General features: G+C 46.7%; 1 long non-coding RNA gene across 1 annotated transcript; it reads right to left on the bottom strand.

Moving 5' to 3' along the window:
* Window positions 1–328: 328 nt before the first annotated feature.
* LOC119239898 (uncharacterized) lies at window positions 329–13,992 on the bottom strand. Its single transcript, XR_005124037.2, has 3 exons — window positions 13,779–13,992; window positions 627–791; window positions 329–407 (listed from the first exon to the last, which is right to left on the bottom strand). It is a non-coding gene; the product is annotated as an uncharacterized LOC119239898 (long non-coding RNA).
* Window positions 13,993–25,685: the final 11,693 nt, after the last annotated feature.

The raw sequence follows: 25,685 nt of genomic DNA, 5'->3' as shown, positions 1-25,685 counted from the left end.
TCACTGCAGAGACTGCGGACAGCTTCGCAGCGCTGCACTCAATCCCCTGTGCCACCAGGGAGGCCTTTGTGCTAGACCACTTTCTATAGAAAGCTCTTCTTTATTGTATTAGGAAAAAATACCATGCCACTTTCTTAGGGCCAGGAGGATCCCCTTATCTGCTACCCCTTGGGAAGCAGAGGCAGGAGGGAAGGAGCCAGGGAGGCATGCCAGCCAGTACAGTGTTAACTTTAATCCTACTAATTCCAATTCCACAATGAAAGGCTCAGTTCAAGATTTGATTGAGGTGAGTTGAGGTCAAATAAGAGAAGGTTTCATTCAGCCTCACGTCATTTATTCATCAAATATTCACGGCCAGGCACAGAGCTTGGGACTGGGGGTCAGAGGAACAATGCTTGGTTCCTGCCCTGTAGGGAGACAAACAGAAACAAATAGGACACAAGGACAATATACGCAATCAGTTCTGAGGTAAATGTGTATATGCTGAAGCCAAGAGAACAAAGGAACAGCGGTAACTCTGGGGAAGGGACACAGAGGCAAGGGGATCAGAGATAAAACTGACTCTTGAGCTGGGTTTCAAAGGCTGAGTAGTAAACTCATGGCAATAAAACTATGGAACTGATTACCTCCCAGGGCAAGTCCAGCAGGAATTGTCAACGGATTCTGATAGGATTTGGAGAATGTATTCAGTATCGCAGGAAGAAGTCTAGACTTAACATCTGGAGGTGAGGGTCCAAGCTCTGTTTGCCAGATGGAAGTTATTTAGCATCTTTGTGCCTCAAGGGTCTCATCTGTAAAATGGGAAGTAAAGAAACAATGAGGTCCAGTCCATCTCATGGGAAACAGGTTGCTGGGAGGATCAAAAGTACAACCCATGGAAATCTGCCTGAAAACTGAAAGCTGTTCAGCGCAAGGCAAACGTAAAGGCATTTTGAGACATTTTATTTGGAAAAACTTCGAACTTACAAAAGTTTCCAAACCTAAAAATGGTATAAAGAACATCCATAAATAGCTTATCCAGATTCACCTATTATTTAGTTTGTACCATCTACTTTATTATTTATTCTTCCTTCCCTCCCTCCCTCCTCCCCCTATATATATATATATATATATATATATATAGAGAGAGAGAGAGAGAGAGAGAGAGAGAGAGTATAGTTTATAGTCTCTATATAGCCATGTATACACACACACATAGTTATATATGTGTATTCTATACCTTTTTTCTGAACCATTTGTGGTAACTTACATATATTTTGACTCTTTTTAAAAATTTTTTAAAGGTTTATTTTATTTATTTATGCATATAAGAACTGGGGTGTAGGCCAGAGGGGTGGGAGGTGAGAGGATTCACCAGAGACAGAGTGGGGAGCAGAACAGACTGATCTACTGCAATACACTGCTGAGGGGAGCAGTGGGGAGACAGGAGAGGTCTGCTGTGCCATGTGGGTCAGCTCCCTGGCCAGGATGGAACTCATACCACAGTGGCTGGAAAGAGCTTGCTAGTGCTGAGACTTAACCACTGCGCCGCTGTGGAGGCCCTACATTTTGACTTTTTAACACTTTAGTTTCCTAAGAATATGGATTTTATCTTATATTCCACGTTAGAGTTATCACTTGATAGATGTGCATGGTCTAATAGATCATCCATATTACAGTTTTTTCACTCGACCTATAGTAGCATGTCCTCCTCCTATATAGGGTCTTCTCTAGGGTCAGGCATTGCATTTGGCGTTCCACCTCCTTAGCTTCCTTTAATCTGAATCATTCCCACAGCCTTGCTTTGTCTTGTAGGATACTGACATTTCGGAAGAATGCAGTGCCCCCATCTTGTAATAGAATATTTCTCGTCTTGTGCCTGTGTGATGTTTCTTTTTGATCAGATGGGAGTTGTGCGTTCTTGATAACAATATAATGTCTTTCTTGATAACAATATAATGTCCCTGGCAAAACAATAGGCAGCATGGACTGACATGTCCCCGACCTTGGACTTCACTTCTTCAGGCTCAGCAGTCCAAAATACCAGCAACAGAATGGAGTCTTAGAAGTGATATCTTAGGGGTGCCGCTGGGCCTGGGACCTGGGTGGCAGGAGTAAAGCGAAAGGCCAGGATGGCTCTTGTTCACATGGGACCCCCTGCAGGGTCTCAGGAATTTGTGGGAGCAAAGACTCCCTAAAAGTCTGGATTTCCCTCTACCACATGGCTGGGGACTTGGGTATCCAGGCGAATGGGGTCACCTTTTGACTTCCTGGTTGGGGAGGCCTGTGACATTCAGATTGTATTTGGAAATGGCATGTCTGCAGAAACCACTGGTGCCTGCCCCCTCCCCGCCTCTGCAGCCTCTGCCAGAGGGTCAGTTTGCATCTCACAATTGGCATTTTCTCCTTTGCTCTTGCGTTTGTGCCTTATGCTCATTCTGCTGTGCTCACTCCACACCCCTGTGGGCAGTGCTGTCTCTTCGCTTCCCCTGTGTCCCCACAACAGGCCTCTGAACTCAGTCAGTCAGGTCTGGGCTTCCCATGTCCTCTTTGGCTTGTCGCTCCTAGTAACCGGTGCTCGGATCATGGCCTCTGGTCTTAGACTGCAGGGCTCAGCCAGGGAGGAAGGACCAGGGCCACCCAGTTTCTATGTCCCCACCTCATGGACACCTTCCCTGGTCCCTTATTGAGACAGCACCCCTGTCACCATCCATCTACTTAACTGACTCAGTTTCCTTCAAAGCACCTTCACTCCCATAATTAGGGCTTTATTGTCTCTCTCCCACTAGAAGCGGGGTCCGTGAAGGCAGGATTTCTGTTTTGCTCACAGTCCACGCCTACCATAGCACTGGTGGGGCCACGTGAATAAAACCTGCCCTGCTAACAATACCAACAGGAAAACTGCGTGAATTTTTCTAGGCTCTCTTAGCCTGAAACAGAATTTAGTCATTTAGCCTTCTCTGTCTTCAAAAATCTATTCAAATTTCCTCTGTGATTTGAAGTTCTCTCCTCCTATCTTTGCCCAGTGCCAAATCCCTGGATGAGGGAGTTCTTGAAACAAAAACAATACTGCAAAAAAATATATGTACCCCATGTTCATTGCAGCACCAGTATGATATCTAAGACCTCCCAGTGTTCATTGGTGGATGAATTGGTAAAATTGTGATCTCTATATTTTATCTATATATTGTATATATATATATACATATACACACACACACACACACATATAATGGAATATAACTTGGCTATAAAGAAGAATAAAATCTTGCATTTGACAAGATGGATAGACACTGAGGGCATTATGCTAAGTGAAAGAACTCAGATAGACAGGGAAAGGCAAATACCATATGATTTCACTCATATGTGGAATTGTTCCCCCTCCCCCCAAAAAAATCTAAACTCATAGATACAGAGAATAGAATGTGGTTTCCAGAAAAGGGGAAGGGCGATCAAAAGTTACAAACTTCTAGATATAAGTAAATTCTGGGGATGTGATATACACCATGGGGACTATTGTTAACAATACTGTAATGCATAATTGAAAATTTCTAAGAAAGTAGATCTTAAAAAATTCTCATTGCAAGAAAAAATTTTTAAGTCTGTGGATGAACGTTAACTAGGTTTATTGTGTGATCATTCATTTCACAATATATGCAAATATCAGATCATTATCTTTGCCACCTGAAACTAGTGTAATATCAAATGTCAATTATACCTCAATTAAAAAATAAAAAGAGGGGCCTCCCTGGTGGCGCAAGGGATTAAGACACAGCACTATGAAGCCATCTGCAGCCTCTGCAGCACGAGTTCGATCCCCGGCCAGGGAGGTGACCCACATGGCGCAGTAGAACTCTCCTGTCTTACCCGCTGCTCCCCTCAACAGTGTATTGCAGTAGATCAGTCTGTTCTGCTCCCCACTCTGTCTCTGGTGAATCCTCTCACCCCCCCACCCCTCTGGCCTACACCCCAGTTCTTGTATGCATAAATAAATAAGATAAATCTTTAAAAACGAAAAAAGAATATGGGGGGAGGTTCTGGAGCCATGCAGTATGTGCAGCTACTTCCAGGCCATGTTGCTTGTGGTTACTCACCTTGGTTAATAAGGAAAATCAATGTCACCTCAATAAATATAATTTTAAAAAGATAAAAAAGGGAAATAAAGAAATGTCAGCTCATTCATAAAATGATAGCACATACTACCACTTAAAATAAAGCACAACTCACAAATGTGTTTTGATTGGCAAGACCTGAAAATTGGAGTGTTTTGGGTTCTAGTGAGCCCCAGCTTTTGTCTTCTTAATGGAAATAGCAGCTGAGCCAAAAAGAATTAGGCTCCACATCTAATGAGGGTACATAAGGGCCAAGGCTGGGGAGGGCAGGGTAGGGCAGGATGGGGGATCAGTCCAGGGTCTGGCTCAGGGAGCTCTGACTGCAGAGAATTTAGCAGCAGCAGCAACTGTCATCAAGGGAAATTCTAGCCATCAATGATAAAATTCTGCTGCAAAGTCTTTTGTTGATCTAAGTTCTAAATAAATGTGACAATACTTTTGAGTGTTATTAATATATAGGTAAGCTTCAAACTAGCACAATGGTATTCCTTATTCTTTGCTTGACACGGGTTGCACAGGGAAGTTAATGCAGACAGTTCCCAGGGGTTCAGCAGACCCTTAAACTCAATGGACTCAGTTCTGGAGTCAGTTTGTAATTGTTTGGAACTAAGTCGGCTGCAGGTGGCGTTTGTCTCCACCCCTGGGCACTGCACATTCTTGCATTTTTTTAAAATTATTTTTTTTAGTAATTAATTTTTTAATATTTTTATATCGTTCATTTTTAAACAATATTTGCTCCCCCCACCTCCTCAGGTGTAGTCCCCATAGAGTTTCCTTCACCAATGCACCCGTGCACCATTACCTCAGTCAAACAGTAGCCCGCTCTGTCAGCAGTGCCAGCAGAGCAATTTTAAAGAAGCTGCCTAACCGAGTTCCTTGCATGCTGTTGCTCAGTGTGGCCACTTGCCATATTTAGTTTTGTTTAAAATTTAAAACAGCAAACAAAATATAAACTGTGATGTATAGCATTTTTCTTGGTAAGTGCAAATTTTAGATCTTGTGTGAAATATTTTGCATAATTGAAATATTTTTAAAATCAGAACTTATTATTCTTTAAAAAGGAGTAATTGTTAATAGCTTTAAAGCTAAAGAATGAATCCAAAAGATATACTATAACATCACTGATACAGTTTAGTTTTGCCTAAATTATGCTATTTGCAAATATTTGGGTTTTATTAAAATTCACATATTAATTACTACAAAATTATTTACCTAAGATATTATTTTTAATCTTTTTAATTGGGATGATTATATGTATGAGGTTTAATGAAAGAATATTTTCTTTTTTTCCTCTTGCTTGCTGCCTTCAAGCCAGGACATTGGCTTTTTCCTACCTTTGGACTTGAATGGAAATATTGGTTCTTCCTGGACCTTAAACTCACCAGTCTTCAGTTTGCAATTACACCATTGTCTCTTCTGGATCTCAAACTTTCTTATTGCAGCTCTTGGGACTTGCCAACCGCTATAATTGCATGAGTTAATTCCTTATAATAAATCTCTATAAATATGTATGTGTGTATATAAATACCTACGTATATGCACACATATCCTGTTCATTCTGTTTCTCTGCAGAACCCTGGCAGGTATATCTTTGTGCAATTGTCCAACTGGCTCTGAATTCCAACCAGTGGGAAGGGATAAGGGGGAAGGCAGGGCATACACCTTTTCCATAAGGCCTGATCCATGAATCACAAGCTCACATCACATTGGCCACAACTTAGCCACATGACCACATCTAGCTGCAAGGGATGCTGGAAAATGCATTCTTTATTTTGGGATCCCATGAAATAGACTATTACCACAAAACAAGAGGAAAGAAATATTTGGGGATGACCAGGGTTAATGCAGATTTGTGCATTTCTTCATTTCTATGACTGAACGTGATAACCCAGCAGCAGGGAATTCATGGTCCTGGAGGGTCACTGAGACCATCTCCAGCCAGAGGAAAACTGCTCCCATTGTTAGAATATCCTGCCTTGGGACTAGAGAAGATAAGCGGAGTGATGTGTCCTCCCAGCCCATTAACACAGTGCATGAGAAACTTATGCAACTTTCTTTATTTGTTTGGCTATATTCTCCAACTGTGCATTTTCCCTCTTTTTAAAGCAACATAGTATTGCACATTCAATTCAACTAAGAAACATGGATGAATGAAGGAGGCTTCCCAAACTTGCTGTCAGACCCAACATGTCCCAGTACTTGCTAGAGATTCTGAATCACTAGTCTGGGAGCACCAGAGCTATAGTTCCACACACTGTCCTGGTGATTTTTAAACAGACAAATTTAAGAAACTGGACTGTTTCTCCAGCTTATTCAGAGCCTGTCCAGAACATTGAGATTCATTGCAGAGATACTAGTGATAACATCTCAGGTCAAGATTTGTGGCTTGGTGAGGGGGGGTGGTGAGCTCATGGGTCTTAGACAAGAAGACAGGGTGAGGTGGCAGGGGGCAGTCCAGGGTAGCTCTCAGTACGGGATTCTCGGGGTCCCACAGTAATCAGTGTCAGTGGCACATCCTTCTAGACTCTATTGCCTTCTTTTCTGTAGCTTCTTATTTCCCCAACTCCTGCCAGTGGCTTTATCCCTTCCTTTTCCATGGAGAGAGGAAGCCTGATTGGTTGAGCCAATGGCTTTCTGCAGTTGACCATTTCACAGGCTCCTGGTTAGTTTACAAACTGGCTGCCCTTGTCAGGGGCCCACCTCATGTCTAACCAGGTCATGTGGTTCTAATCCAGAGGCTGAACCCCAGCCTTTTCTTGGGGATCTGTGCTTTGTCCCACCCTGGCATGATACAAAGTAGCAAGAAGAAAGGTCCAGCGTTGCCAACAAGGTGCAGCCTCGCAGGTACCAACAGAGATTAAGTCTCAGTGCAGCTCAGCCTGTGAGCTCCAGCCAAGCTCCTTCTCCCCCTGCCTTGCAGCTTCTCCTTCCTGACATGTGCTTAAAGGGATCACGAGATCCGACAGCAGAAGGGGTACTTACTCATAGGCTCTTCTCCTGCACTTTGTAAGTTTACATGATTGAGTCTCCCTAGCTGTTGAGAAGGAGCTCTGAGGATCAATGGAGGGGAAAGCAAAGATGAGGAATTTTCCTTCACAGCTGCCAGTCATGTCTCCTTAGAGTGGGGTGGGGTGGAGAGGGTGGGGGCTGCCTCCTCCTTCCTGCAGTCAGGCAGCTGGGGATCCAGACAGCCAGCCAGGGCCCACCTAGGTCCCGAGTCCTGCCCTCCCTGTACCATGTCGATGTTGAGGTTGGCAACAAGTGGCAGCCCCATCTCTCAGCAGACAAGTAGACAAGTGGAGTGATGTGTCCTCCCAGCCCATTAACACAATGCATGCTGGGAGGTTAAAGTAGCGGGAGCTGGCAGGAGAGGGAGAGCTGGGGCAGAGACCACAAGCCCATCTCCTGTCGATTGTTCCTCTTCCCCAGGGAATGTGACCATCTGGACACCTCTGCTCAAAGAGAGGGAGGGAAAGGTGGCACAGGGTGAGGGGGTGTTCTTCCCCTGCACTCTCACCTATAGGGCCTCAAATGAGGGCAGTTGCCAACCCAGTGAAGAGAGAGGAAATCCATTTCTATGCTCACAGACAAGGCCGCAGGATTGAATTGTGGGTGCTGGCAGAGGGAGGCTGCAAATCTCAGCGAGCTGGAGCCATTGGAGTTTGCCAGGAGAGGTCCTGAAAGGGTGAGAGGAGGGATGCCCACCCTGGCGAGTGCTGTTCCCATCAGGCTGGCTCCCGGGAGCCCAAACTAACTTTAAATGGAAGGAAATGCCTCCAGGAGAGGCAGGTAGGGCTGAGCTCTGCATGCCTGGCAGATGCAGATTCAACTGGAGGTGGGAGGTGAGAAAGTGCCCATCTTCGGGGAGGATAGGAGGTCAGTGGGTGCCAGTTTCACAGATGAAGATGACACATTTCATAACCCAAGTTCTGGGTAGGTTTTCACACCCATTGATTTGAAAACAGTCAGAGATGCTCAGATTTACTTTTCTTCTGATGAGGAAAGTGGAGAGAAATTTCTAGCTGTCCAGCTTCACTCTGTGACTTGTTGGACAGCAGAGGGGGTGGCTACTCACAAAGCACTTTGTGCTCCAGGTCTCTGACCGGAAAAACTTCCAGAATCCAACTTTTTTCTTCTCATTTTATTCTCCTATTGGAGGGACGTGTCTGGAGGGGATGTGCTCGTGTTCACGGGCGTGCGCGCGTGAACACACGCGCACACGGTAAGGACAACACTTGGTTCTCACCATCACTTCTCATAAGGGAAATGGAAGTCAGAGCTACAATAAAATACCACCACACCTGTGAGGACAGCTTCCATGCTAAAGACTCCTAGCAGCTAGTGTTGTTGAGGTTGTGGAGAAAGAGGAATGCTTCTTCCTTACTGCCAGTGGGAATGTGAATTGGTGCAGCTGTTTTGGAAAGCAGTCTGGATCTTTCTTAAAAACTAAAAATAGAAATACCATACAACCCAGCAATCCCACTTCTGGGTATCTAGCCGAAGACTGCAAAACCATCAACTCAAAAAATGATGTGCTCCACAATATTTATTACAGCATTATATACAACAGCTAAACTCTGGAAACAACCTAAGTGCCCACTGATAGAGGGCTGCATGAGGAAGATGTGGTATAAACATACAACAGGATATTATACTATGAAATTTTGTTATTTGCAGCAAAATGGAAGGAACTTGATGGGCATTTACAATGCAAAGCTAGTTCAAAAGATAAAGACAAATACTGGATGATTTTACATAAGTGGGTCCTATAAGGAAACAAAGCAGAAAAACTGAGAAAACAAAATAAACATAAATGAGTGGGCATTGATGAGCAAATGAAGTTACCAAAGGTTGGGGAGAGGGTTTGGAAGGGCTAGGGGATATAAGGGCTGATGGTAAGGGGAAACAGAAAGAAGAAGAACTCAACTGTCACAGGAAAGCATGTTCAGGGCTGCATATGACATATGTTTCAAGAGGGTGCTTGGGAGTTCTGCTCAGTTATATGACAAAGGCAGCAGTTACCAGGAGAAGAGGCAAGATTCCTTACCCTGAAAACATTTATAAATAAACTGTTACTGACACCATCTCAAGGCAGGTACTCTTAATATCACCTCCCATGGGGCTTGGCAGTTTACAAAGCATCCTCATATCCTTCATTCTCATCCTTCCAAGCAAGCAGATTTTTTTTAAGATTTATTTATTTATACAAGAATGGGGTACAGGCCAGATGGGTGGGAGGGTAAGAGGATTCACCAGAGACAGAACGGGGAACAGAACAGGCAGACTGACTGAAATACACTGCTGAGGGGAACTGCAGGTGAGACAGGAGAGGTCTGCCGCGCCATGTGGGAGTCTCGCCGGCCGGCTGGGATTGAACCTGCGCTGCAGAGGCTGTGGACAGCTTCACAGTGCGGTGCTCAACTGCCTGCGCCACCAGGAAGGCCTGCAAGCAGATTTTTTCACATTCACTGCAGAGATAAGGAAATGAGGCTCAGCAGTTAAAAGACTTGACCAAGATCACACAGCCATGAAGTGGGGACCCGGGGCCACAGTGAGTTCCCTGGACTCTATTTCGGCCCCCTCTATCTTGTGCCATGTCTGACATCATAGATGAGGTTCGTCTAGATGCCTCTTGAAAGTTCAGGCCAACAGAGAGAAGAAGCAAGTGACCTATCTTAGGGATCCCACATCCCCTTTGGGTCTTATTCTTAGCCCAGGGCCTCTCATCAAAACCAAATTAAACCCAGATTCTAGATGTAGGTCTGGTCCTTCTGAAATGGGATGCTGCAGGGGTGCTGGATTCCTTCCACACAGTCTGCTTCCCCACAGTTTTTGCAAGTTCCTCCTAGACTCCCTTCTGGGGTCATTGCCTAGCAAATGTTAAGTGGAGGAGATGGAAAAGTGTCCCCTAACTTCCTATTCATGAGAATGTTCCAGTCTTTTGGTCTTAGAGAGGTATAGAGTTTGAAAACAGAGGGGTGTGTGTGTGTGTGTGTGTGTGTGTGTGTGGCTTGGGAACAAGTTAACTTCTGTTTCCTAATGAAAAACTAAAAGCTTGAAAGGGATTTGTTAAATCAACTAAAAGCAGCCTCTGGGATCTGCATCTCTTTCATGCCGGAACCCTTTCCCAGTGTGTAAATGAATCAGGACCACATGGATCCAATTTCACTCAGAAACTGCATCAGCTTATAAAATGCAGAGAGGAAAATCACCAAGGGCCAAGTCTGTTTTCATCCCTCTGTCCTCATACCCTCAGAAGCTTGCTCTGGCCTCTCTCTCCACCCCCAGGAACGTGGGAAGTCTGTGCTTAGGTTGGGAGGAGGGAGAAGACACGTCCTGTCCTCGTCATCATGGATCAAGCCCAGAGTAGAGGAACTCCTGGAGGAACTGAGACTAGCGCCTTACTGCTGAAGAGGGCTAGGCTCCTGCATTCCAGACACAGAGATTCAGCCTGGCAAACAGTGAGGGACGGATGTTTCCATCCTCAATAAAGGGGCCCTGAGGACATGAATCTCTCTATCCTCTTCTCTTCCTCTCCAGGTCTTTCTTTTGGGGCCTGATTACCAAGTGACTCACAGATGAGGCTCGCCTAGAACATGTCCTGAAAGGAATTCAGGGGGCTGCACAGGAGGCCCGCAAATGAGCACTGAGGGGATTGTTGGGAAATTCAAACTCAGCCCGCACATAGTGCTACCTTTAAGGGCTGCTGGGTTGCCTGTGGCATAATAAAAAATACATACTGGTCTTTGTCCCCCATTCCTGGCAAAGAGCCCCCAAAACACTTGGTATCTCCTGAGTGATTGATGAGTGTTTTTGCCTGGTAATGTGATAACTCTAACTGGGTTGGGAGGGGGGCAGCTAGAGAGCTTCAGGATGGGGGTTAGTTGCCAGAAAGACCAAGTCATGATTAGCGGATAGTCAGTCCCACCCCTAAGACACAGAGAGAGGAGGGCTGAGCCTGCCTAAAATCTCCAGTGATTCAATCAATCATACCTATGTAATGAGACAGCCACAAAAACCCTAACTGAGGGACTTGGAGACTTTCTGGGCTGGTGAACATACAACGTGCTGGGAGGTGGGCCTCTGGAGAGGCCATAGCCGCTCTCCCCGCTCCTCCAGGCCTTGTGTTTTGCATCTCTCCCGTTTGCTTGTTCCTGAGTTATGTTCTTATATTAAATTGGTAGACATAGTGTTTTCCTGAGTTCTGTGGAATTATTATGTCTCAGAGCAGGTGTGAGACCTGCTGACTGGTAGCCGGTCAGTCAGAATTACAGGCGGCCCCAGAACCAACAACTGGCATCTGAAGTGGGGGCCTGTCTTGTGCAGCTGAGCCCTCACCCCGTGGATCTGACGCTAACTCTGTGTAGTCAGTCCCGGAACTGGCTTGAATTGTAGAAGACCCCAGGAGTGTCAGAGAGGTGAAGAATTGGTCATGGTATGGAAAATCCCCACACATCTGGGGTCACGATGAAGACACTGCATTGCTCGATCCCCAGTTCCCCGCCCCCACCAGGTCCTGTGTGCATAGACTACCATGGCACTATGCAATTCTTGCAGAAAATGACTTGTCAGGGCCCCTGAAAAGGGTGGTGAGGGCGCATCCTCTGATGTGGTTAATAGGGGCTGGGAGGAAGAGAAGGGCAGCATACTAGTATAGGCGCCGGCACGTACACACGACATAGACTACTTGCAAACACAGTGTGATTGATAATCTGTTTTCTTCAAACTAAAACTCTTGTTTTGAACTGAAAGTTCTGCCCCAGTGACATCAGAAAGCACTGGACATCGACGCTATCAGGAACACAGGATGTTTTTCCCAGGCCCAGGAAAATAAGATCTACCTAAGTCAAGATGACAAGGAGGCAACAACAGACCCTGGGGACGTGACAAAGACCAGGGCACCGACTGTGATGGGCTGCTGTGGAGGGAGGGTCACTTATGGCTAACTGTCCTTGCCAGATCACTAGAAAAGGCCAGCTTCAGACGAGATGTCAGAAAGGATTTTTGAGGTAAAATCTCCTTGTTCTCTCAGGTCACCGGTTTTCTGACAATAAAGTGCGTGTTATAGATTCAATTTCTGTCTGTGCTCAATTGGCTTCTGGCAGCGACAGGTGGCCTGACCCCAGCATTTTCCGGTTACCTGGTGACATTTGAACTAACCCTGAATAAAAGAAGAAAGCAGCCACCTGCAGGGTCAGGATAAGAAAGTTCCGGGTAACGGGACTGCAAGAGCATAGTACAAATGAAGTTAGTCCAAGAACATACACACACGTCAGTGTGCCTGGGGTTGTGTGACTGAGGGGGAGATGGTGTGAGTGATGTGGAGGGTAGAGGCTTGGGCGGGTGCTGGCAGACGGTTAGCAGGTTCCTGCTGTTGATGGGGCATGCAGCTAGGAGGGGTGATCTAGGACTTGTACGCAGAAGCAGGAGGATGATTTGGGAGTCATCTGGGAGGTATAACTGACAGGACTTGCTGGAGGCTGAGGACGATGGACATATTATTATAGGTGCCGCTGCTATGTCAGACCTGTTGGTACATTTGAGAAAGTGCATTTACCCGATTCAGAAAAAGAAACCAAGGCTCAGAGAAGTTACTGGCTGCAGTCATAACCCCTTTGTGGCATGCAGAATAATTCTGCCCCCACCCCTACCCTGCTGCCAAAGATGTCCATGTCCTAATTCTCAGGATGTATTCAATAAACTATGTGGCAGGGAGAGTAAAGTTGCAGACAGAACTAAGCTTGCTAACCAGCTGATCCTGAAATGAGATTATCCTGGATAATCAAGGTGGACCCCACATATCACCAGGATCTTTATAAGTGAAAGGGGAAGTTCAGAGAGTTAGGTCAGGGTCAGAGAGTGACTTGAAGGTGCTGTGCTGCTGCCTTTGAGATGGAGGAAGGAGCCACTTGTCAAGGAACATAGTTAGCTTCTACATGCTGGACAAGGCAGTAAAACTCTCCCCTGGAGGCTCCAGAGGAAACACAGCCCACCCTGACAACTTGATAGGGCCCACTTTGGTCTTCTGAACCTCACATCTGTAAGTTTATAAAATTGGGTTGTTCTAAAACAATTAATTTATAATAATCAGTTATAATAGCAATATGAAACTAATATACACATTCATCCCAATAAATATTTATTGAGGGAACCATGCCAGCATGGGATGTGGGGTCCTGATCACACATTGGATGGACTGGTCCTGCTTCGTGGAATTTAGGAGCTTGTTTTACTTTCCCTCAAAGGCAGGCTCAATATCTTATCTTCTTCCTATCTCCCTACTACCTAGTACAGGGCTGAGAACATCATAGGAGCTCAATTCTATTGTGAGCACCTCTAAAGTAGAAACAATGCTGTTTTACAGCAGCGTGACTGTGAGCAAGTTGTGTCTCTTATGGCTTAGTTTCTCCAGCTATAAAATAGGGGTGATAATATTACCTGTGTCTTGGGGCTGTTACAAGAATCAAGCATGTTAATTAAGATATGTAAAATGCTATGGTAGGACCTGATTTCTTCTTGTATCTCTCCTCTTTCTTGTCCCAAAGTGCTCAGGAGAAGCCACTGTGCAGCAAGGGTTGTGTTGTTTTTACTGACCTGTGGGGGAGCGGCGGGTTGGGACCTCAGGGGGTTGGGGTCTGACTGGGCTTCTGGGTCTGCAAAGAATGCAGGGAAACAAGGTTCACTTACTTCATGTTGCAAAGGGTCTCTCCTCCTGGGAAACCATGCAGGCTCAGCCACATCTTCTGATTTAGGAAAGCTTGGTGACCACCTTTCCCTGCAGCTTTCATCCTGTTTCTCAAGCCCCAGACCAAGCACTTCCAAGTCGAAGCCCAGACAAGTCACACAGCTTGCCCAAGATCACAAAGCATGTGCTGACTGTTGCTGGGCCCTGATACATGACTTCTATTTCCTGGAAAAGTATGGAAGTCACAGGTCAGTTTCCATCTCCCCTCTCTTGGAGAGCAGAGGTGTCCTGGATCATCAATGCCCCTCCCAATTTTCCAAGCTGCTTGCATGCCTGGGTCCTCTGAACTTTGCTGGGACCTCCAGGAATGCTGATACCCGAAAAAAGAACACTCGTTCCCTTGATGTCAATAGACAACTACAAAATCAAAATTAATAAATGTTAGATTACATGTCTACAAAACTTGTCAACTAGTCAACTGACACTTAATGCCTAGTTGTATCTAAATTATAATTAATGTGGAGAGTGTATGCAGCTTAAGATGATTGATAGTAGAGCCTCCAAATATCAGGCTGGATAGAGGATGGAGATGATAAAATGACCCTGTCCCTCCCCATCTCTGTTCTTGACACAGGGGCCACTTGACCAAGAAGAGGGGACCACCCCTCTCCTCATGGACCACCCTCTCCATCCAAATTTAAATAAATCCCCACTCTCTGTGGTCCAGGATGACAAAGCCACAGTTAATGTAAAATGATGGTCAATCCACACACAATTTGAGGTTGGCTTTAGGGCAAGTTCACAACTGAATACCCCTCGGTTGGACCCCCAAACTTAGTCTCAGTCCACTGGGAATGACTAGGGGGTTCCACTGGAGTAATCAAACATCAACATTCATTTAACATCATTGAACAAATATTTCACAAGCATAATGTTAAAGGCAGGGAAGAAATAATAATAAAAGCAGGGGACAAAAAAGTGAGCCAGACCCTCTTCCATCCTGGAGGTCAGTGGACAATGGATAACAATGGCCAGTGCTTGCATCATAACCTTTTCTCATTTGATTCTCAGAAAAGCCCTGGGAGCAGCCATGCACGAGTTTGGTTTTATCTCCTTTTTCAGTGGAGAAAACAGGTACCCAGGGCATCTAAAGTATCCAGGGTGGCAGCTACACAGCCTGAAACAGTCCCTCATGTATGTGCTGTTCCCACCTGCCTTGTTGCTTCTCTCATGCTCTCAGGCCTTTCAGCCAATACCCTGGGGGCCCTCCAGACAGTTAGGGAGAAGTCTGCGGCTGCTGGCTTTGGGGCTCCCTTTGCGGCTGCCCGGTGCCCAGAAGAGGGCTCTGTCCAGCACTACTGGCCCTTCATGCGACTCAGCGTATTCCCCGAGCTGCTGATTCTATCTGGAACTAATTAACTATTTATTTCAGCCAATTCATTATGTTCTCTTTGAACCACGCTTCCTTTACCCGGAGAAAAGCTGCCCTGGAATTTGTTTGAATGTTGTTGGTTATATGCGCTTGTGGCTGCATTCCAGAGCTAGCTAGCTGTGAGCTCCTCCACACCCTCCCTCCCCGGTTCCTCCATCACCACACCTTCAGCAAGGGGATGGATGGGCTCAGCCTGCGGCTCTGTCCCCTAAGCACCGGTCCTGCCTATCCAGTCTTCCACGGTGCTAAATCACTCCTCTGCCCCAGCTCCAGGCCCACAGCCGGCTATCTCTTATATCATAGCGTCCCCTGCGCTTCATCAGGGCGCTCAGTTCTGCAGCAAATCCTTTGTCTCCCGCTTCAATCCCTCCCAAGCGTCAGTTCAATCATCCCCCAGCACCTGGCTTAGCTCTGTTCTGGCCATCTCTGTAGGCTCTGTCACCCCGTCACCCTGCCCTGATCCTGTCATCTGCTCCACCAGCTACCCCAACCCTCCCTGACAGAGCCACCCCAAATGACACTACTTCTTACTGTCATTCCTGCTGGTCTCTTTCTCCATCCCCTACCCCCACCTCCCATGCCCACATCCCCCAACACACACACTCATCAGATTTTACTACCTCAGTGCTTGGTTAGACTTATCCTAGCTGTTTTTTGACTTTGGGAGAGGGCAGGAGGTCACTTCAACCTTCAGACTCTCTCCAGGTGCTGGCCAAGGTGGATACCTCACCAAAGCAAGGTGGGAAGGTGCCAGAGCTCCTCCCTCTTCTCAGCCTTAAATAGTCAAAATCCAAAAAAAGTGGTGTCTCACCATAAGCTACTCTTTTTCCAACCCCAGTAGCCCCAACCTGGGACTGTCTTTGAGAGAAACAGAGCAATCTCAAGAAACTGGAGCTCCCCAAGATGGTGACTGGGGCCCCACAGGCTGTTTCCCTGGGAGCCCAGTTGCTGCAGCAACAGAAGGCAGCCCCCACAGAGGCAGGAGGAGGGGGCTGAGAGTGAAGAGGGACGTGCGATGTGGTCACCGTGGCTGGGTCGAGTCTTCCTTCCATCTCAAGGAAGTGGCTGTTGAGCAGCTCAGGTGGGCAGGTGTCTGCTGGTGGAGAGGGAAGCTGGATGGTGCTGATTTTTAGTAGAAATAGCAAGGAAACAGGAGAAGCATTATCACTGCAAATTCAGCCTGTCATCCCAGGGGATTTGGGGGGCCCATGGGATGAGAAGTACAGAAATAGAAGAATTATCCCCTAAATCCAAACCCGTGATCCATCTATCTGGCCAAAGCCTGACTGTGACAGTGTTACCAGGACCACTTCACAGGCAAGGCTCTGCCCTGGAAGCTGTCATCCTCAGAGTTAGGGTCCTGCCCCGACATCTGTCACCGCCTTAGCAGCCATTCGGATCTCACATTCATGAGCATCCTAAACCCTTTGTAACCGATTTATATTTTCAGACTTTTGCTCCTCTTAGGGAAATGAGCTCCCTGAATTCATGCCCGGCTGCTTGGGGTCTGTCCCCCCTGATCTGCCCCGAAACTGGTACAGGTGCTGAAAGTGTTATAGGGCAGCCCCAATACAAAACAGGTTGCCTGTGGGTCCTCACGCGCGCTTAAAAGGACTTATCAATGCTCTACTGCAGGCACATGCGAAAGGTTACTAAAAGGTTTATTTACAAGGGAAGGGCAAGTGAGGAAATGTACAACTCAGGGAGAAACGTGGGAGACAGTTTTAAATGCGTTCTACTCAGTCAGGAGCCGTGAAGCCAGGAACCCAGAGAGAGAGCGAGACCCCCCCAAGGCCCACGTGTTTGGTTTTTATACCAACCCTGGCTGCTTAACCCCACCCTCAGGTCCCAGCCACCTTCCCTTTGATGGTGATGGGATTTGTCTTTCCCATTGTCTTGATGGCTTTGGTCTGGAGTGAGGGTGGAGTCCACAAAGCCTGCATGGAATTAACTCAGAACATCCTTTCCCCCTAACAAAAGGATCCCCCAGTGTGGGAATTGTAGGAATCTTCATCCTACCTTCCAATCCTCAGGATATGACATACTTTTATTTCAATGATAAATATTCCAGAGTACTCCCTCCAGGTATTTTTAAATAGTATCTCATTTATCACCCCCTTTTGAGGCAGCAATAATAATGCTCATTTCAAAGATGAGACACCAACTCAGAGAGGGGAGTCCACTTGTCTCCCCAGCCAGCACAAGGCAGAGGGGGGATTCAAACAGGTATGACTCTGCGGTCAGGGCTCTCTGGGGAAGCTACTTTTGAGCTGGGAATGGGGATATAAATTAACTTCATTTTCCCTGTTGAAAATAAGGGAGGAGACGTCTTCCTTCACTTCCTTTCTCTGCACCCACACCCCGCCTGCCCAGTTTCTTTCTCTGTCCTTTTCAAAGGTACATAAATCTTTATAATAGCTAAGTGAGTCGCCTTCCAGGCTCACAACCCAGGCCTTTCCTCGAGGCATCATTCTGAAATGAAACATCAAGGGCTATAGCACCCTCTCCCTTGGTCCTGTGGGAGGGTAGCCTAGGTGGGTGTCTCCCTCCAATTTGCAAAACTACCCCTCTATAAATGGTGAGGATTTTGTTTTTCCTCTGGGTAAAACCACTAAGCTAACGCTAGTAGTCACCCCAGTTACCAGGTAAAGACAGGATGAACTGTGTAACAAATGACTTCTTTACCTTGATGTATAAGCAATGGGTGTGTACTTGGCGGGTGTATGAGCTTGGCTCTGCTGTATGTCTGGTATAGCCAAGGGGACCAGACTATGTCAGCCCAAAATGGCGTATGGATTATTTTAAACTGAAGGCTATTGTGGAACAGCTGATGCAGGAAAAGCTCTAAAAACAGGGAACAAATTTTCCTGGGTGAAAGAAATTTACATTGATAATGGAAATTTCCATTTGTAAAAATATCTCCCACAGTAACAGTAGCAGGAAGAGGAGGCTCTTAACAGCTCTTATAAAGGGGAAGGTTCTGCTTTCAATCTGCATAACACACCTTACTAAACAGCCCTTGTTTACCATATTTTCCCTCATTCCCTTCCCATAAATTACTCCCCCCAAGACTCAAACTTCTTTTCTCTTGTCTAGCCAACAATGGTATATAAGCCCCTAAATTCTGGTCCTATCTTTAAGCCAGATTTTTCTATGTGAGCTCCCATGCTTAAGTAATTAAAAGTGTGACTTTGTCTTTTATCAGTTTGATTCACAGATTCCACTCACTGTACCTAGGAGGGCAGAGGGAGAAAAGGTTTTCCTCCGTGACACTGTATAAGGGAGTGAGACCCTGTTCTCTTCACAATCTCTTAGGAGATTGTCACTGATAGACATCACATTCTGATTCAGTGCTTATTCAATAAGAAAACCCTTTTTGGATTCTACTACCTTTGTAGAGCAGTAGGGATTTGGGTTTAATTGTGTTTCTTCAACAGTCCCGTGTGTTGCCTTTTCAAGCATAGCTTACCTACTTTAGAATCTATCCTTCTCGTCCCTAATTCCTGCAAGACTCCAGAATCCCACTGACATCTGGTTTCCAGTTTTCTGGGGTGTGGTTTCTGTTCTGAATTAACCCTGGCAGGTGTCAGTAGATGTCAGACCGCAAGTAAGGCTATTTCCCACCTCTTGCTTTCTCTGGTTAGGCCATCCCACTTCAAAAGAAGAACAGCTATAGTTTTAGTCACAGGGCTGCCTCCCTGATGTCACCTCCGTGAAGCCTTCAAGAGCTAGAAAAGTCACAACTTAGTCTTGTGAGAATCCTACAGGCTGACTCAAACCTATCCTTCCAGTTGTACCTTCTGCTGCTCTTCCAATTTACCTCCTGCCCCTGCCTCTCTGGACAGTCCACTCAGTAATAGTCTCAACTGACATGTAAGGAAGCAAAAATCTGTCATTCCAAAAATATGTCTTTTTGGTCAAATGTTGATTTCATGGGAGAGGTTCTGAAAGCTGGGTGGAGATTGCTTTTGAAAAAAGACATTTATATGCAAGCATCTCTCTCTTAGGGTGTCTCCTTAACTGTACCGGGAAGACCTAATCTCTTTATCTCTTTTCAAGAGAAATGCAAAACTTAAATCTGCATACCTTTGTTTACTGTGACTTCTTTGGTAAACTCCCTCTCTAACCTTCCCCTTGACCTCTTGACTTAGCTAAGTTACTTAAGATGGCGTCTGAAGCCACGTGAGTGAGTTACTGAGTCAACCTGGGTTTGTTCCACGTACACAGGGGAAATACATGTTATGATTCAACTTCTTTTCATTTTTTTGCTCTTATCAATCTGTCTGATGCTTGTTTCATTACTTGTGATCCTAGAAGAATCCAGAGGGTATGAGGTGATTTTCTTTGCACTTGGGAAGAGGTGATATTTCTTGGGTTGTTTTCTCTGCTCTCCACCTGTTGTTACAGGGCAGGGAGAGGGGCACCCCAAGCCCTGCAAACCTGCCTGCTCTAAATAGGTTCTGCCATCCGCTTCATTAACACAAAACATGAGACTTTAATGGGAAGGAACTTTAATACAATTAGGGAACAATACAGGAAAGGCAAAGAATCTAATTTCTAAATCAAGCACCCAAAGTGACCCGTCCCCTTGTGGGTAAAACTCCATCCAAATGGGATTGGCCCAGAGCAAGGCCCCAAAGCCTGCCACAAGTCTAAAGCACCTTCCAGTGGGGACCCACAGAAAAGGGTCAGAAACAACCAGACAAGCCCGGAAGGAAAAGAGCAAAATCAAAATCAAGACAAAAACCGCCATGGTCACCTCCCCACGGGTCTCAACCACATCTGTGTCACCCAGTCCATGACCAAAAGACAAGCGCAGTTTCTTCACGTGTCTCTAGGCTCCATGGAACTTCTCCAGGTCTCCTTCTGGCTCTCCATTCTGCTTCCTTCCTCAGTATCCTCTGCAGCTTCTTTTCTCCCTGCTCAGCTCCACCCTCCCTTGGGTGGGGCAGGGAACCTGGAACCTCCCCCTTTCCTGAGGACCACCCTGTTACACACCCAGGCAAGGTCTATCTAATCTGCAAGGACCAGCCCAAGTCCCCCAACCCCCTGGAAGCCTCCTCAGGTGAAAGGGTTCACATGGTACCCTGTCTCCACTGTGCAGCCTTCGTCTCACCATTGTGTCTGGTCAGTGCTCCCTCCTGGGAGTGTGATGTGTTCTCTGCAACGTGCAATTCTTTGAGGATGTGACTCATCTCCTTCACATCCCCCAGCTGCACCACACCCTGCGCCGCGCTGGCTACTTGAATCCATGTTCAGCTTGGGCCAGCCTTGGTGACAATGCTAAGTCCTGGCATCTCAGATGCCACGTTCAGGCTTTCCCAACGGGGAGGAGCTGAGAAGCTTTATGTTTCTTCCTCTTCTGCAGCCTGAGGGTCACTGGCTCTTTCTCAGCTAATCAGCAGGTGAAAATGTAACCATCACTGGGCCACCCAGAGCACAAGGCCTTCTTGCTCCCCTTCTCTCTCCAGAGTAATAAACAGAGTCGTTACCAGGTGCCACTTGCAGCCTCCTGTGCTGGCAGGTTATTTATATGCAAATTTGCCTGTCTGTGGTTGTGGAGGCTCATAAACATGATAACAGAAGCTTCTGTAGGGGCTGGGACTTGATGGAGAGTGGGGAGAGGCCCTCTAGCTTCTGCTGGGAGAGTTAATATGGGATTAGCCACAACCAATTAGATGGTATCAAACCCAAAGGGATCCAGCCGCTTAGCTAAACTGAAGAGAGGCTGAGGGAGGGAGACGGTGGCTTCCCGGTGGCTTCCCGGAGGGCCTCTCCCAGGAAGCCAGGCTTTGGGACAGAGTCCCCAAGGCTTAGGTCCCTTGGAAAGGGACAAGAAGATGGGAATGAACTTCACACCTGTCCTGACATCCTCGGATGCTGGCAGGAAGCCTCCCTGCTCAGGAGGTATGAAGGTGTCCCACCCACTTAGTCAATGTCACTGTGTGTCACCCTGTGCCTTTCTATCAACTATTCTGACCCCTTCCTTGCCTGATAGACTGCAATTCTTTTTCTGGGACACTCCTGCTAATGTCACTACTTCTGGAAAGCTTTGCTCAGCTTGTCCCTGCTCTGAGGTCCCTCATAATCTTGGGCATTCCTCCCAAGTTCACGTATGTGTCACACAGTTCACTTATGTGTCACACATTGTGCTTGGTTCTGTGGCAGAAATAAATTCTAGCCTCTTACCCAGGCAAGAGAAGAACAAGTGGTACTGTTATAGGGCAGCCCTGATACTGAGCAGGTTGCCTGGCTGTGGGTCCTCACTCGCGAGCTACAAGGGACTTATGAATACTCCACTACAGGCACACACAAAAGGTTAATAAAAGGTTTATTTACAAGGGAAAAGGAAATAAGGAAAATGTACAACTAGGGAGAAAATAGGGAAATAAAGTCTTTAATGAGTTCTACCTGATCCGACGACCTGGAAACCCAAAGTCACTCTCAGAGCTGGCCGGACGCTGCGAGCTGGCGGAGAGCCAAAATGGGGACCCCTCCAAAGCCCACGTGTCTGTTTTTATACCAACCTGGCTGCTTAACCCCACCCTCAGGTCCCAGCCACCTTCCCTTTGATGGTGATGGGATTTGGAGTTTCCAGTGTCTTTGGCTTTGGCCTGGGGTGGGGGTGGAGTCCACAAAGCCTGTATGGAATTAGCTTTAGGACAGCCTTTTCCCCCTAACACTATGACTCTTTAACAGGGGAAGACTTCCTTTTCTTAGCAGTTTTTCCTTAACAGTTACCCTTTTTCTTAACAGTTCCCTTTCATTTCCCCAGCCCATAGGCCATGGCTTGGTACAAAGTAGATGGTCGACAAACATTTTTGGAGAGAATGGAAGGGAAACAGAAAACCGAGGATATTTGGGCTTGAATCCTCACTGGAATATGCATATCCTCTTCCTCCACTCGACTCCCCCCCACCCATATACCTCTTTGGCATATGGATTATTTAAAGTTCATAGAGAACCAGCAGGCACAGAAAGAGCTCTTTTGAAAGTGCACAAGCTTTCCATGTAAAGGAAATTTACATTGATAACAGAATTTTCCATTTGTAAAAGTATCTCCTCTCCAGTACCTGAAAGAGAAGTCTTAACAACTTTTCTTAGTAGAGAAGGCAGTGACTTAAATTTGCATAACAAATCGTACTAAACAATTTTTGTTTGCGTTATTTTTCATGGTCACTAGCTTGCCTCCCCCAGCCCTTAAGCCCCCTTTCTTTGTCCAGGGGGGTCTATAAGCCCTCTTTGGGGCCGTATATCATTGGGTGGGGGGTCCCATGTGCCGAGGTGTGATGCACACATTAATACATTTCTGTTTTTTTCCCCCTCTTATTAATTTCTTGCCAGCCAGTGTAATTACAGGTTGCTGGAAAACTTAAGATGAGGAGAGGAAAATGTTTTTTTTTTCCTCCCCTCTATACTGCTTTTGCATTCTTGGGCAACTTCTTTCACGCTTGAAGACTCAGTTTCCTCATCTGTAAAATGGGTATAGCCACTCCTCATGTCATTAGCCCTCAGATGGCAATTATATAGTCTGCCCCTTAGCAGCCTGCTCCGTCACATTAGCTACATTTCTCTTGCCATTAACTGCTTCCTTTCCCATCTCTCTGTGACCTCAGACCATTGGTCAAATATTCTCTTTTCTCTCAGGGGAGTCCAGTCACTGGGAAGGTAATCAGGAAAGATGAATTCAGCAATCAAAAAAGCAAAGACTTATGGATAATAGAGCAGGAGGGAGAGGAGAATTGGTTGGAGAAAGGGAATGGAAAATGAGCTTTTCAGAGATCTAATTCTACAAAAGTGCTTTTATTGTCAGGCATCCCTGAGAGGGGGCAGGAAGCAGCCCTGAGCATGCTCATGGAGTCTGGGCAGGGAGCTGGTCTGCTTTCTGGGCCACTCAACAAGTAGAAACTAGTGCCTGCCAGGGCCTGCACCTTGCCTGGAGGCCCTCCTGCACCCAGCAGAGGAAGTGAGGCTTTTACTTACACACCCCCTCTCTAAGAATTGTTCCCTGACACCTACTGGGGTCTGGTCCCTCCCCTAGCTGCTCTGTGCTTCTGTCTCTGTGCTTCTGTCTCTTCTGTCTCTGTGACGATGCTTTCTGCTCCATCAGGCCCTCGAGTGTGTCCTTGGAGTCTCACAGAATAAGCCAGAGCCAGGAGGAGTCTGTGGAACCTCAGCCCAAAGCACTTGTTTAACCAAGGAGGGGACTGAGGCCTGTGGGCCCCCAGGATGAACTCCCACTCATGGGGCACCTGGGGCAGGGCCAGGCCTTGTGAGTCCCAGGTGGATCTTCGGTAGGTATTTCTCATGTGTGCAAAGAATGATGTTGGGGTACAGGGGAAATGCCCCCATCCCCTCTGGGTTCTTCTCAGACTGGACAGATGAACAAATTAACATCAGGCAGACTAGCTGGAGAAAAGGCCAAAATGTAATAACATAGGTATGGAGAATTTACATGGTTGTCAACTCTAAAGAATAGGTGAGCAGACCAGGGATCCTGGAGGCCTGGGGCATCATGGGGAGAGAGGGGGGACTTCACATGACAGACAAGAAGGGGGTGAGGTCAGTAAAGGTGAGTAAAGATGAGCTTCTCAGAGATGACCTGTGCACTGATAAACCTGCACCTGGATAACACCCCCAAACTACATCCTTCTGTGCCAGGCAACCTGTTTTATATCGGGGTTGCTCCGTAACACTTCTAAGACACAGAAGGGGGAGAAGTGATTGCTTCTTCTATTAGGAAAAAGGGCAAAGGACAAAAAGCTCCTCTGGCTTCCACTACTGTTAACTTGAAATAATCTGCATTCTTGACACAACAGCACGGGGCTTCTCCAGGCTCATAGTATCTCTTCAACCATTGGTCCATATCTAGGTTGACACTGGAAGAGGCTTATTCTGGGCATATTAACAAAAGCTTAACTGACCCTTTTGGGGAAACCAACCCCACAGAGTCTCATTGGTCAATGCCTGGGCAGGAGACACCAACACTCTTGGCAGAATGATAACCGCGAGACTTCCTCTCACCCGAGGGTGGTCATATCCCAACGGGAGTGGGATCTGCTATTGTTAAGAGTTAAACCTCCCCTCTCTACTCAGCCCTGGCCCCACCACCCATCTTCCCACTGGGTCTTCTGGGATCCTGGGAAACAGCCTTGATTCTGTCCTGTCCTTTTTCCCCCATTACCAACTAGTCACCAAGTACTAGGGACCACAATCTCTGGCAGCCCCCACAAATCCCATCACCTCTCGCATACCTGACACTCCCTGACTGGACCCGGGCCTCCTAAAACTAAGAGTCAAACCCACCTGGCAGCTTCTTCTTCTTCTTCTTTTTTTTTTTTTTTGCCATTAAAGGAAAAAAAAAAAAAAACCCACAAAAAAACAAGCACAAAAGCTGTCATTTCCTCCCATGGGTAAAGAAAACCCAGGCCTTACAGATACAATGACTTGGCTGCCCTCCTGGGGTGGGAGTGAGGAGAAAGAGGGGTAGAAATGCCTTTCATTCTTTACCAAGGAGCCTACAATGGAGAAAGCAAGACACAGCTAGTCTCTCAATAGGCTCTTCTGCAACATTACATTCTTAACAAACCACCCTGCTGCATTTAGAAAACAAATCTGATCATGTCCCGTCTCTGCTTAAAGTCTTTCAATGGCTCCCCATGGCCCTTTGGATAAAACCCAAGCTTCCCACCACAGAAGAACGTCATGATCTGGCTAGAGCTGGCGGCTTCCTCTCCTCCCTCTCTCTGCTGTGTCCAGACTGATGTCGAATTTAAGAACTTAACCATGTGTTTAACTGTGCTGGATAGAGTGCTCTTTCTCTCTCTCTCTCTCTCTCTCTCTCTCTCTCTCTCTCTCTCTCTCTCTCTCTCTCTTTCTTTCTCTCTACCCCTTGGCCTGGAGGACCTGCCATCCTTACTCTCCATCCTTCAAGATCCAGTGGGTGGGCCCAATGCTCACAGGATAGTCTCTGAGTGTTAAGTGAATTCCTCCCTCTGCGATGGCCAAGAAATCCAGGATCCACCTCACAATGTATCCACGTCCCCATACAACATATATATCCTTTTAATATTACTTAGCCCAAATCAGAACTTGTTCAGCCCTCTTAATGAGATCCATGTTTTCCTATTTTATCTTTAAAGTATTTGCCTGAGGCAATTCAGAGGCAGCCAGGTCAGTGGCCTTTGTTCCTAATAAGGAAAACGTGGCTCTCTCCGCTCAGTGTTCCTGGTAAGAGCCACCATCCAAGCCCAGGGGTCTCTCTTGACCCCTGAGGGAGGACTTCCCCAGGCCCCAGGTTACACTGAAGCTCCTGGTCTTGGAGAGCATCAGGTCTAGACCAGGAGAGCCTGGTTCCTAATTGCTGGTGCCCAGATTCACCTGGGTACAGCATGAGTGAGCAGTTTCCCAAGTTCCTTTCACCATCCAGGCGTGACCATATGGCTGGGACTACTGGAGAAGGGGACAGGGACTATGA

Source organism: Talpa occidentalis, unplaced genomic scaffold, assembly GCF_014898055.3.
Source record: "Talpa occidentalis isolate TD23 unplaced genomic scaffold, MPIMG_talOcc4v2.1 talOcc4.12, whole genome shotgun sequence".
Lineage (NCBI taxonomy): Eukaryota > Metazoa > Chordata > Mammalia > Eulipotyphla > Talpidae > Talpa > Talpa occidentalis.
The sequence above is the reverse complement of the archived record's forward strand: the minus strand, read 5'-3'. Positions and strand labels throughout refer to the sequence as shown.